This window comes from Leuciscus leuciscus (assembly GCF_965113295.1).
Source record: "Leuciscus leuciscus genome assembly, chromosome: 11".
NCBI classification, from domain to species: domain Eukaryota; kingdom Metazoa; phylum Chordata; class Actinopteri; order Cypriniformes; family Leuciscidae; genus Leuciscus; species Leuciscus leuciscus.
In genome coordinates this window covers 20,140,428-20,154,272 of record NC_138735.1, presented here as the reverse complement: position 1 = coordinate 20,154,272, position 13,845 = coordinate 20,140,428, and positions in this window count along the sequence as shown.

Genomic DNA, 13,845 nt, shown 5'->3' with positions numbered 1-13,845 from the left:
AATGACCATTCACAAACAGCATAGCAAAGTTGTGTGATTGAAAACGAAATCTCACAACCTGTAGTTACTTAAGAACATAGTTTCTTCTTTGCATGACGGACTTAATAAATCTTTATCTTGAGCAAAATAAGCAAACTGACATTCGGTACAATCTATACCCCCAGAGCGTTACTGTCAGACTGGGAGGAGAGGTGCTGCAATAATATAAAATATGTGAAAAATACGTGTGTTTTTTTTAACATTCAAGCATGAAAACTGATTCTAGTAGACCCCAAAAACAAAATCAAGACTTTGTAAAAGGGCATAATAGGTCCTCTTAAACATGACTTTCAGAATATCTCATTTATGTAACTTTATAATGATTATTTCCAGATTTACATTTTCAGTGTGATCCCATATTTTTGAAACCCACTATATATGTTTGGCACCCTGCGTTCACTTTTGAACATCAACCCGGTGTGTGTGCTCGTATGAGTGACAGCAAGTTGCATTTCCATTTAAAAGCGGAGCGACACTTTCCCAGCAGGTGGTTCCTCCCCACGTTTTAGCCAATTACCTTTTCCGAAGAGCCAGGAGAGGTCATTAAAAAAGTTTGAGCTGCTGGACTACTTTCCACTGCTAGTCTCTGCACTTGATTTAGACTTCACTTTTATCCCAACCCAGCCTTCCACTCATCACAAGGGCTTTATCTCAGTGGGTTTGAGGCAAAAGTCAATTACACAAATGTGTTTTTATAAGCTAAAATGGTTGAAATGTGCAAGATAATGTAACTAAGACTTTGAAACTGACTTTCAATAATAGAAAAGTATTCACTGGAGTAAAAAGTGTGACAACTAGCCCCAGTCTCCTCTATTAATCATAAACTTGACAGCTAGCTTTTAAGCTTTGTGTAATTAGCATTTTATAGACCATCCGAGCCAATACATTAAGATGTACTTTTAGCCTTCTCCATGATGAAACTTGATATTTTTTTAATAATGTTTTTTTTTATATATATTTTGTGACCCATTTAGTACAGCAGGAGAGTTTGAAATGACTTTGGAAAACCTTAACTTGAGAATCCCAACTCAATTTCTTTTTAGATTTACTGCTTGATTGCGATGGATTCTCCACGGCTTTGTTGAGACCCAAGGTGATTTTTCCTGAAGAATTGTGCCCTTTTAAGGGTCACTCAAGTATGTACAATGTATAAATGAAGAGGTTGTGAGAGTATTAGAGCTTCTTTTCAGTCAAATCTCATTGTGTTTGAATTTCACTGTTCATCTACTTGGTTTTTCAAGTATCAGTGATCTAATGCAGTGTTCAGTATGTCTCAGTCTATAATCTTGCTCTTTTTTTAGTTGAATGGCAGTTGCGATCCTTGTCAGATTTACTTCAAAAGCAAAGAGACAGCTATGAAATGAAACTCGAGGGTTATTCTTGTGGGAAAACTTGACCTTTCAGTCTTCTCAACTGCTCGATTAAGTGCAAATCCTGTCTTCTGGCTCACCACATGGCTTGTTTCTTGAATTATACAGTATATGAAGGCTTATGACGTTACATATATTTGTCAAATCGACGGCACAGAGCTAACGCAGTTATTCTAAAGCATTGCTCAGATTCTCCCTTCACCTCATATCTTGTCAAATTCAGTCTCTTCCTACATATTTTATCAGGAGCAGTGTCAGTGGGAATTAAATTCTATATATTTAAGGGTTTGATTTAATTATTGAAGAGGTTAGAGAACTGTTGCATAGGGATTTTAGGATGAAGTGATCCCATGGCACCTCACATTACTTGTGAGTTCACTGAATTTTATAAGAAAAGTGGAGAGAAGGCATTTTTTTCACCAGTTCAAGTGTCTATTTAATCCATTGTTATTCAATCAGATAGCCTATTATGGGATAAGAAGGTCATACAGTCCGAAGGTCACTATCCAAAAATGATCACATATTTTGTGCTAATGACTGCCTTACTGTTCATTATCTCTCTACTCGCCAAAAAATAAATAAATATGTGGACATGAAATATTGAGCTAAAATTATAGTCCATTACAATGCACAAAACATTTGACCTAGCAACAAGACAAACACCACACCAATATTACAGTAATGTTAATACTGAAATGCACTGAAGTAATTTTTACAATAAACAGAACATTAATAAACCTCAATAGCAGAGACACAAGATGGCTCATGTCGCATTTGTATGAAACAAGTCAGAGTGAGTACGTAGTGTGATACAAGAGACATGAAAGTAGTGCCGAATAGTTAGCATGAAACAGAAGTTGCAATAGTCTTTTCCAGAGATGGTCTTATTATTGACTTCTCTTCCTTTTTGTGACGTATGTCCAAGTGAAACGGCTTCTAAAACAAGAGAAAAATGCCCGTCAGCAATTGATTGGATCAATGTGGTTTGCTATTGCTGTGATGTCATGTGATTGACAGGTTGTCCCGCCCTCACGCCAGTAAACACGTCATCAGAGAAGAGATGTCACTGCAAGATGGAGGGGAACTTATTTTGATTAAATATTATGAGCAGGGCCTAAAACTAACTTTTTGCCAATGGCCGGTGTCTTTTTAGAGTTTTTACTGCCCGTAAATATTTTTTTTTTCACAATTTTCTATTCCGATTTCAATACCACAGATAAAACTACCAGCCTAACTAATACATTTCAAACATTATTAAAGACAAGTAAACAGACAGGGATAAAATAAAAACAAATAATCAAATTACAAGTAATGGCACAAATTAATACAATGATTTTACAAACAATGCAATGATGCAAATTAAATAAAAATTGCTTTTCAGGAATAGGTTTTTCAAGTAGATCTAACAGTAATTGTCAAGTAGGGCCTAGATAAATGTAATATTCAAATGTAAAATAACACTGGATAGTCTTCACTGTATAAATTAAACGATTAATCCTTAATAAAGTTATTCAGTCAAGAGCAGTGAGTTTTTTCCACATTAAAAACCTGCATCACTTGCTTAGAATAACCAGAATGATATCGTCCACTGGTGTGGATGCTAGTTATAGCTGAAGTTAGTTAGTTAGTTGTGAATGTGCCTTTATACTCAGATGAGTGGAATGATGGATGCCAAATTGAGTTTTCCAGAGTAAGTAGTGTGTTACAGAAGTTCTGTTCCACTTTTGCTTGTCTCACTTTCCCATGATGTTCTGTTTCTAGACTGGAAGGTTAGGGAAAGTTGAGGTAAAGGTCATTGTTGTCTGTGTTGCTGGAAAAGGTCTAACAGGAAGAAATGACCTTCTCTCAATCCATCATTCATCTATTAACGTTATTTGGTGCAAAACGATTTATCATACCAGCCTGCAAGTTTTCAGGACATTCCTTTTGATTAAATGATAACAGGTGCTGAACGCTGAACTTCCACAGGTAACAAATGTGTCTTATGTCCTTCGGAGTGTCTGAGAGAGTTGTTGAGCATGGGGGTTATCAGTTGAGTAAAATTATGACCTCCTCTGAAATAATTTTGTTGATGTTCTGATGTCTTTTTGCTAACTTATTTAGGCATGAAATAAAAATGGTAGTCTTCAGATGGCGTGGTTTGGCGGAGAGGTCTTTTGATGTCCTCTAGTGAGTTATTTTGTATATTTGTTTAGAAATTCAGCTGGTTTCTCTGGGCCAGTTTTAATTTTGGAAGGACACCATTATCAAAAAAGGTCAGTCAGTCTGTGAATTTGTGGCCACTCATGTTGATGCTTTGGTTAAACACCATCAGCGGTTCGTCCAGGCAGAAAATATAGATAATTATTTAGGCAATGTTGTCTTGGAAATGACTCAATCTCTTTCACATCACGCACACTCAGGCACCTTGAAAAGGGCAACACTGTTCTCACATACAAATAGATGTCCCCATAATCCATTACTCGTACATTAGAGTCAGATGTTTTTAAAAAGACTTTTTAAAATAACTATTAGATACGTTAGTTGAACTATAACAAACTTAATCTAGATAGTTACACACATTAAATGTCTGTATTCCCTCTTAAAATTGTGAAATTTGGCCTGTCCAACATCAGAGGTCTTGATCTTCTTGACCGTATCCAGCGATTAAAAATTCTCAATTAACAATGTTACTTAATTTATACATGTAAAATAAATCCCCTCCTTCCGCTGCCCATTTGCTGAAGTACATTTATTGAATAGAAGCCCTATTTTGTGACATATTCATGGCAAGTGATTTGAAATATCCCATGCTTGGGATATTTCAAGTCACTTGCCATGAATAGATTTCACATAGAAGAGTTAAAATGTAGGTGAAGTTGGACACATTTCCTGTGAGACAATGGGGTTATATGGGAAATGTTGAACCTGAAGCTTTGTAGGAAGTGCCCCACTTGTGTTTGCAATTAAATGGGACAGTACATTCTCCACTATAAGTACTTTCTGCTGTTGTTTTTTCTCCCTTTTTGTTCACCAGTCGTGGGGTTTTTAACACCAAAGGACCAAAGGTTTAGTTAGGGAGAGGGATAGTTATTGGCTGGAGTTTACATGAATAGAAAATGAGTTTGAAATAATCCCCTCACTACTTTTATCTGGCAGAACAGGTGAATTTATGTTATTCATAAGGGCTTAGACAGGAAAAGATTCACTCAAGTTTAAGAGGGTCAATAAGGGATTTAGGAACAAGGGAAAGATAAAAAACATGGTATTTGGCCAAACTAAAGCATGAAGGAAATTCTCTAGACGATGTTAATAAAATTGAAACCAGGACTGTAAGACCCTGTTTTGATTTGTGCAGCATTCTTGTGAATAGATTAGACATGGCATACTGCTTTAGTACATTTGCAGCATGCTATAGCAAGTTTTCCCATATGGATCAATAAAGTTACTCTGTGAAAATGAAATTTCAAATCATTAATTCCTTTTTTATTTTTTATTGCAGGGAGATGGGGATGATGCAATGTGAAAATTAAAATAATGTAAATTATAAAAAAAATAAATAATGTTTTAAATGTATTTAAAATTGGTAGAAAATACCATATATATATATATATATATATATATATATATATATATATATATATATACACACTCACCTAAAGGATTATTAGGAACACCTGTTCAATTTCTCATTAATGCAATTATCTAATCAACCAATCACATGGCAGTTGCTTCAATGCATTTAGGGGTGTGGTCCTGGTCAAGACAATCTCCTGACCTCCAAACTGAATGTCAGAATGGGAAAGAAAGGTGATTTAAGCAATTTTGAGCGTGGCATGGTTGTTGGTCCCAGACGGACCGGTCTGAGTATTTCACAATCTGCTCAGTTACTGGGATTTTCACGCACAACCATTTCTAGGGTTTACAAAGAATGGTGTGAAAAGGGAAAAACATCCAGTATGCGGCAGTCCTGTGGGCGAAAATGCCTTGTTGATGCTAGAGGTCAGAGGAGAATGGGCCGACTGATTCAAGCTGATAGAAGAGCAACTTTGACTGAAATAACCACTCGTTACAACCGAGGTATGCAGCAAAGCATTTGTGAAGCCACAACACGCACAACCTTGAGGCGGATGGGCTACAACAGCAGAAGACCCCACCGGGTACCACTCATCTCCACTACAAATAGGAAAAAGAGGCTACAATTTGCACAAGCTCACCAAAATTGGACAGTTGAAGACTGGAAAAATGTTGCCTGGTCTGATGAGTCTCGATTTCTGTTGAGACATTCAGATGGTAGAGTCAGAATTTGGCGTAAACAGAATGAGAACATGGATCCATCATGCCTTGTTACCACTGTGCAGGCTGGTGGTGGTGGTGTAATGGTGTGGGGGATGTTTTCTTGGCACACTTTAGGCCCCTTAGTACCAATTGGGCATCGTTTAAATGCCACGGCCTATCTGAGCATTGTTTCTGACCATGTCCATCCCTTTATGACCACCATGTACCCATCCTCTGATGGCTACTTCCAGCAGGATAATGCACCATGTCACAAAGCTCGAATAATTTCAAATTGGTTTCTTGAGTTCACTGTACTAAAATGGCCCCCACAGTCACCAGATCTCAAACCAATAGAGCATCTTTGGGATGTGGTGAAACGGGAACTTCGTGCCCTGGATGTGCATCCCACAAATCTCCATCAACTGCAAGATGCTATCCTATCAATATGGGCCAACATTTCTAAAGAATGCTTTCAGCACCTTGTTGAATCAATGCCACGTAGAATTAAGGCAGTTCTGAAGGCGAAAGGGGGTCAAACACAGTATTAGTATGGTGTTCCTAATAATCCTTTAGGTGAGTGTATATATAGAGTTGATCTCAGCTTATGTTTACTGTTTTATTTGAGGCAGTATGGATGCTTGTTTCCGCCATAAAAAAAAATCTGAGAACTTTTTCTCTCACAATTCTGACTTTTCAGTCAACTTTTCTCTCAATTGCGAGTTTATGTCTCACAATACTGCGAAAAAGTCATGAATTGCGAGAAATAAAATCAGAATTGAGAGATATTAACTCTGAATTGTGAGATTAAAACTTGCAATCACCTTTTATGAGTTTATGTCTCGCAATATAAACCTGCAATTCTGATGAAAATGTCAGAATTGTGAGATATAAATATAATATATACTATATATACGGTAACACTTTATTTCGATAGTCCACTTTAGACATTCTACTAACTATAAGTATCTTTGCAACTACATGTCAACTAGCAATCAATAGAGTAGGCCTATTAATAGACTGTCTGCTTAATATCTGCTAACAATTTATTTTGATGCTCCCCCAACAGAATTTCTTCTGACTATAAAATAACTTGACAACTACAAGTCAACTTATTCTACAACCCGAACCCTAACACCTAACAGTCTACTAACAGGCTACTAATACTCTAATGACAGTTAGTTGACATGTAGTTGCAAAGTTACTTATAGTTAGTAGAATGTCTAAAGTGGACTATCGAAATAAAGTGGAACCAGATACTACTAAATTAATTGAGTCTATAATATTATAAATATATTAAAATAGGCATGAATGTCCCTTATCTCTCATACCATATAAAGTATACATTGTTTTGCAAAACCTCAAGTAAAGTCTGGCGTGTCTGTGTCATAACAGTTTAATCTGCCAGTTAATGAATGTCTCGCTGGTCGTTGGAGGGATGTGCATTTTCCTCATTCATCTTGGAAAGAGTGAACTTGAAGTGAGTGATGTAGGACTACAGTATATGGGGTTACTTAGCTGGAGCTGGAGCAGGTCAGACTATTGGTTCTGTTTTGGAGTCGGCCTGATAGACAGACTTAAATCCTCTATTGCCTACAGCCTGATGCTCACCTCATTACTTTAATCTTATGAGGACAGGCATGAACTGAATCTGAAATGAAATGCCGCAGGTGAATGTTTGGTTGTGAGTTGGAAATATATTGGAAAAATTGTGCATTGTATGTTGTTTGACTTGTTGCTGCATTAGCGTTATACCATCTTTTTGTATGTGTTTCTGCTGCTCTCATCTTCATTCCAAAATAATTCTTTGGCTGAATATAATTGAACTGTGCACAGCGGTTCCTCGCAGTGTCATTTTCATTTGTGTCAAATTAAATAAGCTGTGTTGACATGACAGTTTCTGTTAGTGTCATCGTAAATAGACCTTTATGATCTCTCTTTTGAGCATTTCTTTTCTAAATACCTGCAATATCTTCTTCTCATGCTCCAGTAATTTCATCCTTAGAGTGCTTCACTCAGCATTACCTCCATATCCTTAGAATAAAGAGTAATGTAAATTTCCTTTACTGGCCTGGAATTGTAAGATTCCATAACCTGGACAGAAGAAGAGAGAGACTTATTGACTACAGGGAGCAGTGAAAATTAGAACAAGACAGTGTGTGTGTGTGTGTGTGCGTGTGTGCGTGTGTGGTAAACCCTACGTTATGAGGACAAAATGTCCTTTTCCTTTTCCATGTGGGGACATTTTTGTAAAAATAAAATTTTATTATACAGAGGTTATAGTATTTATAGCTAAATATAAAAAACAATAAATGTGGCCAAAAGAAAATGTCCGGAGGGTTTTTTTATTTTTTATTATCTTACAAGTTCAATTAAATGATACAAATATGAAGAAAATATTGATATGTTAATTATTTTAAATGTAAATGGAAAAGAAAACATTAAACCTCATTTATCTAACACACTTGGCAAAAAAGGCAAAGGTTTTTAATATACCATGACTACTACAACATAATCACTTATTAATATTTTGTTGGTTCTCTCTTTTTTTGTTTTATTCATAATTTCTTTGTATGACAACCTGGCAAATAATTATGTCCACACAATTTTGCATGTTTCATTCCGTTATCACAAATAAAACAATTAACACCAAGCACAGCTAATAAAAGGTGAAAATGTCAAGTTTCCTATATAACATAATTGTTGTTTTATTTGTGATAGGCTTATAAGCCTTACATCACCTTTGCCCACTACTGTACCGTGGCATATATAATATTGAACTCACATTTTAAAATTATATTAGTTTTATTTAATCACAATTCCCAATTCAGGGATGAATTTTTTTTTATATAAAAAAAATATTCTATCATTCATTCATTTTTCTTGCATCCTTAATTTCACTTTCGTCCCTCGGGAAGTGATATAATTTTTGCTGAGAAAATTATTAAAATTATTAATTGGTTTTAGTTTAGCACTTGGTATTAGTTTGTCTGCCTCAATTTAAAACATTCAATCCTGTCTGATAAAATAATTACAGAAGGAATATCAAATTGACATAACTATGTGGTTAACTTTCCCTCTTTATTTCCATCCTGTTTAATTAATCGAGCTCTAATTAATTAAGTGCCTGAGTCTGGTGCATTTCTGTAATACCCTTTTAAGAAAATAATTCCTTTAGAAATAATTCCTTAAATTGGGAATGACCCAAAATTGGGTGCACTGAGATGGCACTGATCTATTATAATTAGATTATTGTGGATGGTGAAGAGTGTGATCGGAGCTGCTGATCAGTTGATTTACTTCCAGACCTTGATTGTCCTTATCTACAACTTCCATTAACAAGCATCCCTCAGAGAGAGAGAGAGAGAGAGAGAGAGAGAGAGAGAGAGAGAGAGAGAGAGAGAGAGAGAGAGAGAGAGAGAGAGAGAGAGAGAGAGAGAGAGAGAGAGAGAGAGAGAGAGAGAGAGAGAGAGAGAGAGAGAGAGAGAGAGAGAGAGAGAGAGAGAGAGAGAGAGAGAGAGAGAGAGAGGTGCTTAATCTCTATCTGTTGATTTTCTTCCACATTTCATCAACTCACTTTGTATTTTTACAATGTCCCGGTTCTCCATAAACCAGCAGGGCCTTGAACAACAGGGCAGATATAGACTTAGATAAACTGTTACACAGTAACTGATGGATACAGATTTATGGTCTGTCTAGACACTTAATCTAAACTTACGCTTAGCCTTTTTACAGTTGGCTTTGAAACAGTAGGTTGAATTTAAAGTAGGGTTTTTTTTATATTGTCATTTAAAAATGCAATATGCTGACGTGGAATAAATAAAATTTCAGAATGGACAGCCTGAAGAAACCTAGAGCCTTTGACCTCCTAAAACAACCTGCAACTGCTGATTCAGAGCTGTGATGCTGTCCATTAATATTTATCCAGATATTAAACTTTTATATCAACAGATTGTTAGTGTGTTTTTGTATGGTAGAATATGTCATCATGACTCATAAAATAAAACTCTTCCTGTCAGAGCAATGACAGGCTCATCATGATGAGTGATGAACGTGGGAGTAATTAACACAGCATTATGAAAACTTTGAATTTGATTGCATGGTAATTACTTGAGTTATGGATTCTCTCTGTTCCCAAGGATTTGTTGACGAGAGATATAGGTGAGAAATGAAAGTGCCTGGACCTCATCAGAACTGCTTAAAGATGCATTTGCTTCTGCATTCATATGCAAACACACATTTCTTTCTTTTTTTCCCTTTGATCCTTCCATGTTCACATGGAAGACAGAGGTGACCTACGTTCGGAAGGTGAGATGTATTGACAGAATGAGGGTTAGCATAGGAAATTAGGACCAAGGGTGAAGAACGTGCTCTATTTACAGAGCATGTATAAATATTACAACATTTTTTGACAGTTTCACAGGCAAGGCTGAAGCCTAGTCCCAGACTAAAATGCATGTTACAACATATCTTGAAATATTGTCAGTGCTATTGTTTTGTCTTAAGATGCACACTAATGTTTTTCTAAGGCATGTTTATAAAAGCTACTTAAATGTCCTAATTGAACTAAACCCTTATTCTGGCTTAATCAAAACCCTGTCTGTGAAACCAAGCCTTAAAAAGAAAATGTTGAAAATATGGTCTTAGTGTAACTCCTCCAGAAAGACTTGAAAACTAGATGTTAGTCTTTTGCCATGCATGGAAATAAAAAATAAAAAATTAATGTTGCTACTTGCTACAACAGACACTGTAAATGGTTCCAGAAAAATCTGGCCATACACTAGACTTTCAAGTTGCTCCGAACACAGAAAACTCATGCAGAAACATGCGCTTGTTGCTAGGAAACACATGAAAAACAAAAACAATGTGTTATAAAATCAGCTCAAAATATCAAACATGAACCATAGCCTGAATATAAAAACATCTGAGTCTGACTCCAGACTCCTCTTTGCCAAAAGTTATAGTGTATTTCAGAGTTTAACCGCATTACATGCGATCACATTGTACGTAGTAAAATATAGCTATAGTTTACAAAATCTATCTGTGTTGGGACTACATGAATAATTCATCCAGGCAAGGAATTACAAGTCCCCAGCATGCTTTGCAATGTTACACTGGGCCAATGTTGAAATTCAAATTGTGATATTTTATGTGTTTTCAGCAAAATAAGGAAATTAAAGGGAATAAAAGGGATTTAAAAGAGTTTGTTTTTAAATACCATTAATTTACCATGGTACTAACTTTTTGCAGTGCTAAAACCTGCAGTTTTTCTGCACTTCCTCTATAGCTGACTGATGATTTTCCCTCCCATACTCTTAGGGCATTTAGTCCTGGAGTATAATTACTTGAGCCAATTCTAATGCAGATCTATTTGCTGCAGTAGCAACGCTTAAACGGATCTGCAAAGGAGGCTGATTGAGAACTGCAGTGGCGTGGAAAAGAGCCTGTGAGGCTGTTAGTTTGGAGCTGAACTGAGTTTGACAGCATCTCATTTCATTCCCTTTTGTCAGCACAACATACATTGTCATCTGCAAATGATCCTTTCAAGCTATGCCAAATGATAACCAGCGTAATGGCCAGTATAAAACGCACTATGGCGAAGACTTGAACATGATCATTATGCCGGTAGTAAATCCAAGGGCGTATGTTCACCAGAAGCTGCAGTCAGTGTGGTTTGTCAGAGAAGACCTTGAGGCAGAGATAAATGGGCCCTTAAATTCTCCTCTCCACTCGGCTACCAATGAATCACTTTAAATGCATTGTTTTAGGAGCTTCATATGTTAGTCACGGAAGGAAAGTATAGTTCCAACTCTTTACACTTTTTATCGCACGATAGATACAGGATAAAGCGGGACAGATAATGGGACGGGTGCTGTGGTCGTGAAGGTGCATCTCTCGGGTTAACAAGGGCATCAAAACTGAGTTTATTAGGCATTCACAGTTTTCCTGGGGATTGGCAGAGATTTGCATAATTATCAGAATTCACACAACACTGCCGCTGCAGATAACGGTAACGAACGACCAGAGTCCCGTCTCCCAACTGGGCAGATTTAGCAACGCATTCTCATCCTTGGGCGTCATAATACTGACGCTTTTGACATTTCGTCTACATCGAACGCACATGGCACCCTTTAGCGTCAATATGAGACGCACAGAGCTTTGTTCGGTTATGGGTAGGTTTAGGTGTAGTGTAGGGATAGGGTTAGACCGCTAGGAGGCGCCTTCTGGCCCATTTCTATCTGCGTCTCATATTGACGCTAAAGGGTGCCATGTGCGTTCGATGTAGACGAAATGTCAAAAGCGTCAATATATGACGCCTTGGGATGAGAACGGGCTGGATTTACAGTATAAACGCACCATGGGACCATAAATCCAATAGTCATTTAACTGCCACCGGTGAGATGAATCCTCTGTGTGTGTCTGTTTTAATGTTAAATCAAACCACACAGTAATGAAGACATGTATTGTCTTTCTTTAGAGGCTGAATTCCTTTACGGTCAAAATGTCAAATGCTTTTTTGACATATGCTGTTCTTTTATTACTATTGCTCATACTGAGGGTTAGGGATTTCAATATTAGATAATTAAAATGAATGCACAATTATTTCTACCATATTGGTAATCAAAATTATTATGTTTTGATGCATACATTTACTTGTAGCATTTAAAATGACTGATTTTAGTTTTTAATGTTTTATTTTTAGTTTATTTAGACAAAATTGTATGCAATTTTAATATCAGCGTTTAATGATAATTATAAGTATTGGCTTATCATATCAGTCAGAATTTGTATATTGTTGCGTCATGCACTAATTAAATTATAAATATGAAGTAAAATTTTCTTTATTATTCTACAACAAGTTTTCTGTTAGGGTGTGAATTGGTATGGAAGCCTTTTTCCGCCATATGAGAAAAAAAGTAAATCATAATGATATAGAAGGTCATAATTATGATATAACAGTGAAATTATTAGATACTAAATAAGAATTAGGAGATAGTCAAATTTAGATTTAAATTTGAAATTATCACAAAAAATGTTGAGATAAAAAAAAATCATAAAAAGTAGTTATGACTTTTCATGTCGTAATTTCGACTTGTCATAGTTTCTACTTTTTATTAACTAAATGACTAAATGTAAATGTAATGACTTAATGCCACAATTATGATTTACCAAAGTATTTTTTTCTTATGTGACGGAAATTGAAATCAACATTTAATTGAAAACAGCTTATAAATCATTCAATCAAGTGGTGTTTTTATAAAAATAATTATAAAAATGCATGGGTAAGATTAGGGTTAAGTTATAGAATACACAGTTTGTACAGTATAAAAATCCCTTTGTCTATGGAATTTATGTTGTGTGTGTGTGACATGGAGAGGTCCCATATGGGCCTGTTTTCCAGGTGTGATTGAGCCTACTCTTGAGTGATGGGCTGGTGGGTGGACAGAGGCATACTGTGAAAGTTAGAAGCTGATATAACATTACACACGTCTTTCCAACAGCCCACCTCCATTTTTAGCCGTTATTGAATGTAGCTTAGCTTAGAACGAATGCCAGCAGGGTTCAGCCACAAAAACATGTATACGCACACTCTCTCATAAAGAAACAATTTGCAAACTGACAGGACCCCTTTTGTGCGCACAATGCAGCCGGATCAGGATCTGCAGCAGGAAAGTGAGTGTGTTCGACAGATACGAAGGGGTCCAGAACAGAAGGAACAAAGGAGGGCTGGATTTTGTGAGAGGAACGCCAATTTGAATTCATTAGCTGTCACTCGCACTGACAGCAAGTTAGAGCCATGATTCTGAGTGTGTGCGAATCACAACCGTTAAAGCCGGAGCTCAGGAGAGGCCTGGACTCTCGCCAGTGTTTAGTAATTAGTGAGAAGAGGCCATCACTCACATTGTCATTCTATTGAACCAGCTCTCACTGACACTCATTAGGGTACACACACATGTGTGTCATGAAAAGCAACAATTTGGGTCAAGCCACACTTGAGCATGACACTTTTCTTTTCTCTCTCACTCATCATTTTTCTCCAAATTATCATCTGGATTCCAGCTGAGCTTTCCATCAATGCTAAATTGAAAGTGTCTTTTTTTTCCTTTTTCTGTTCAAAGCTTTGTCATTCAAGCTCTCCCCCAATCAAATTGCTTGTTTCAATTCACTCGCACCTTTTCAC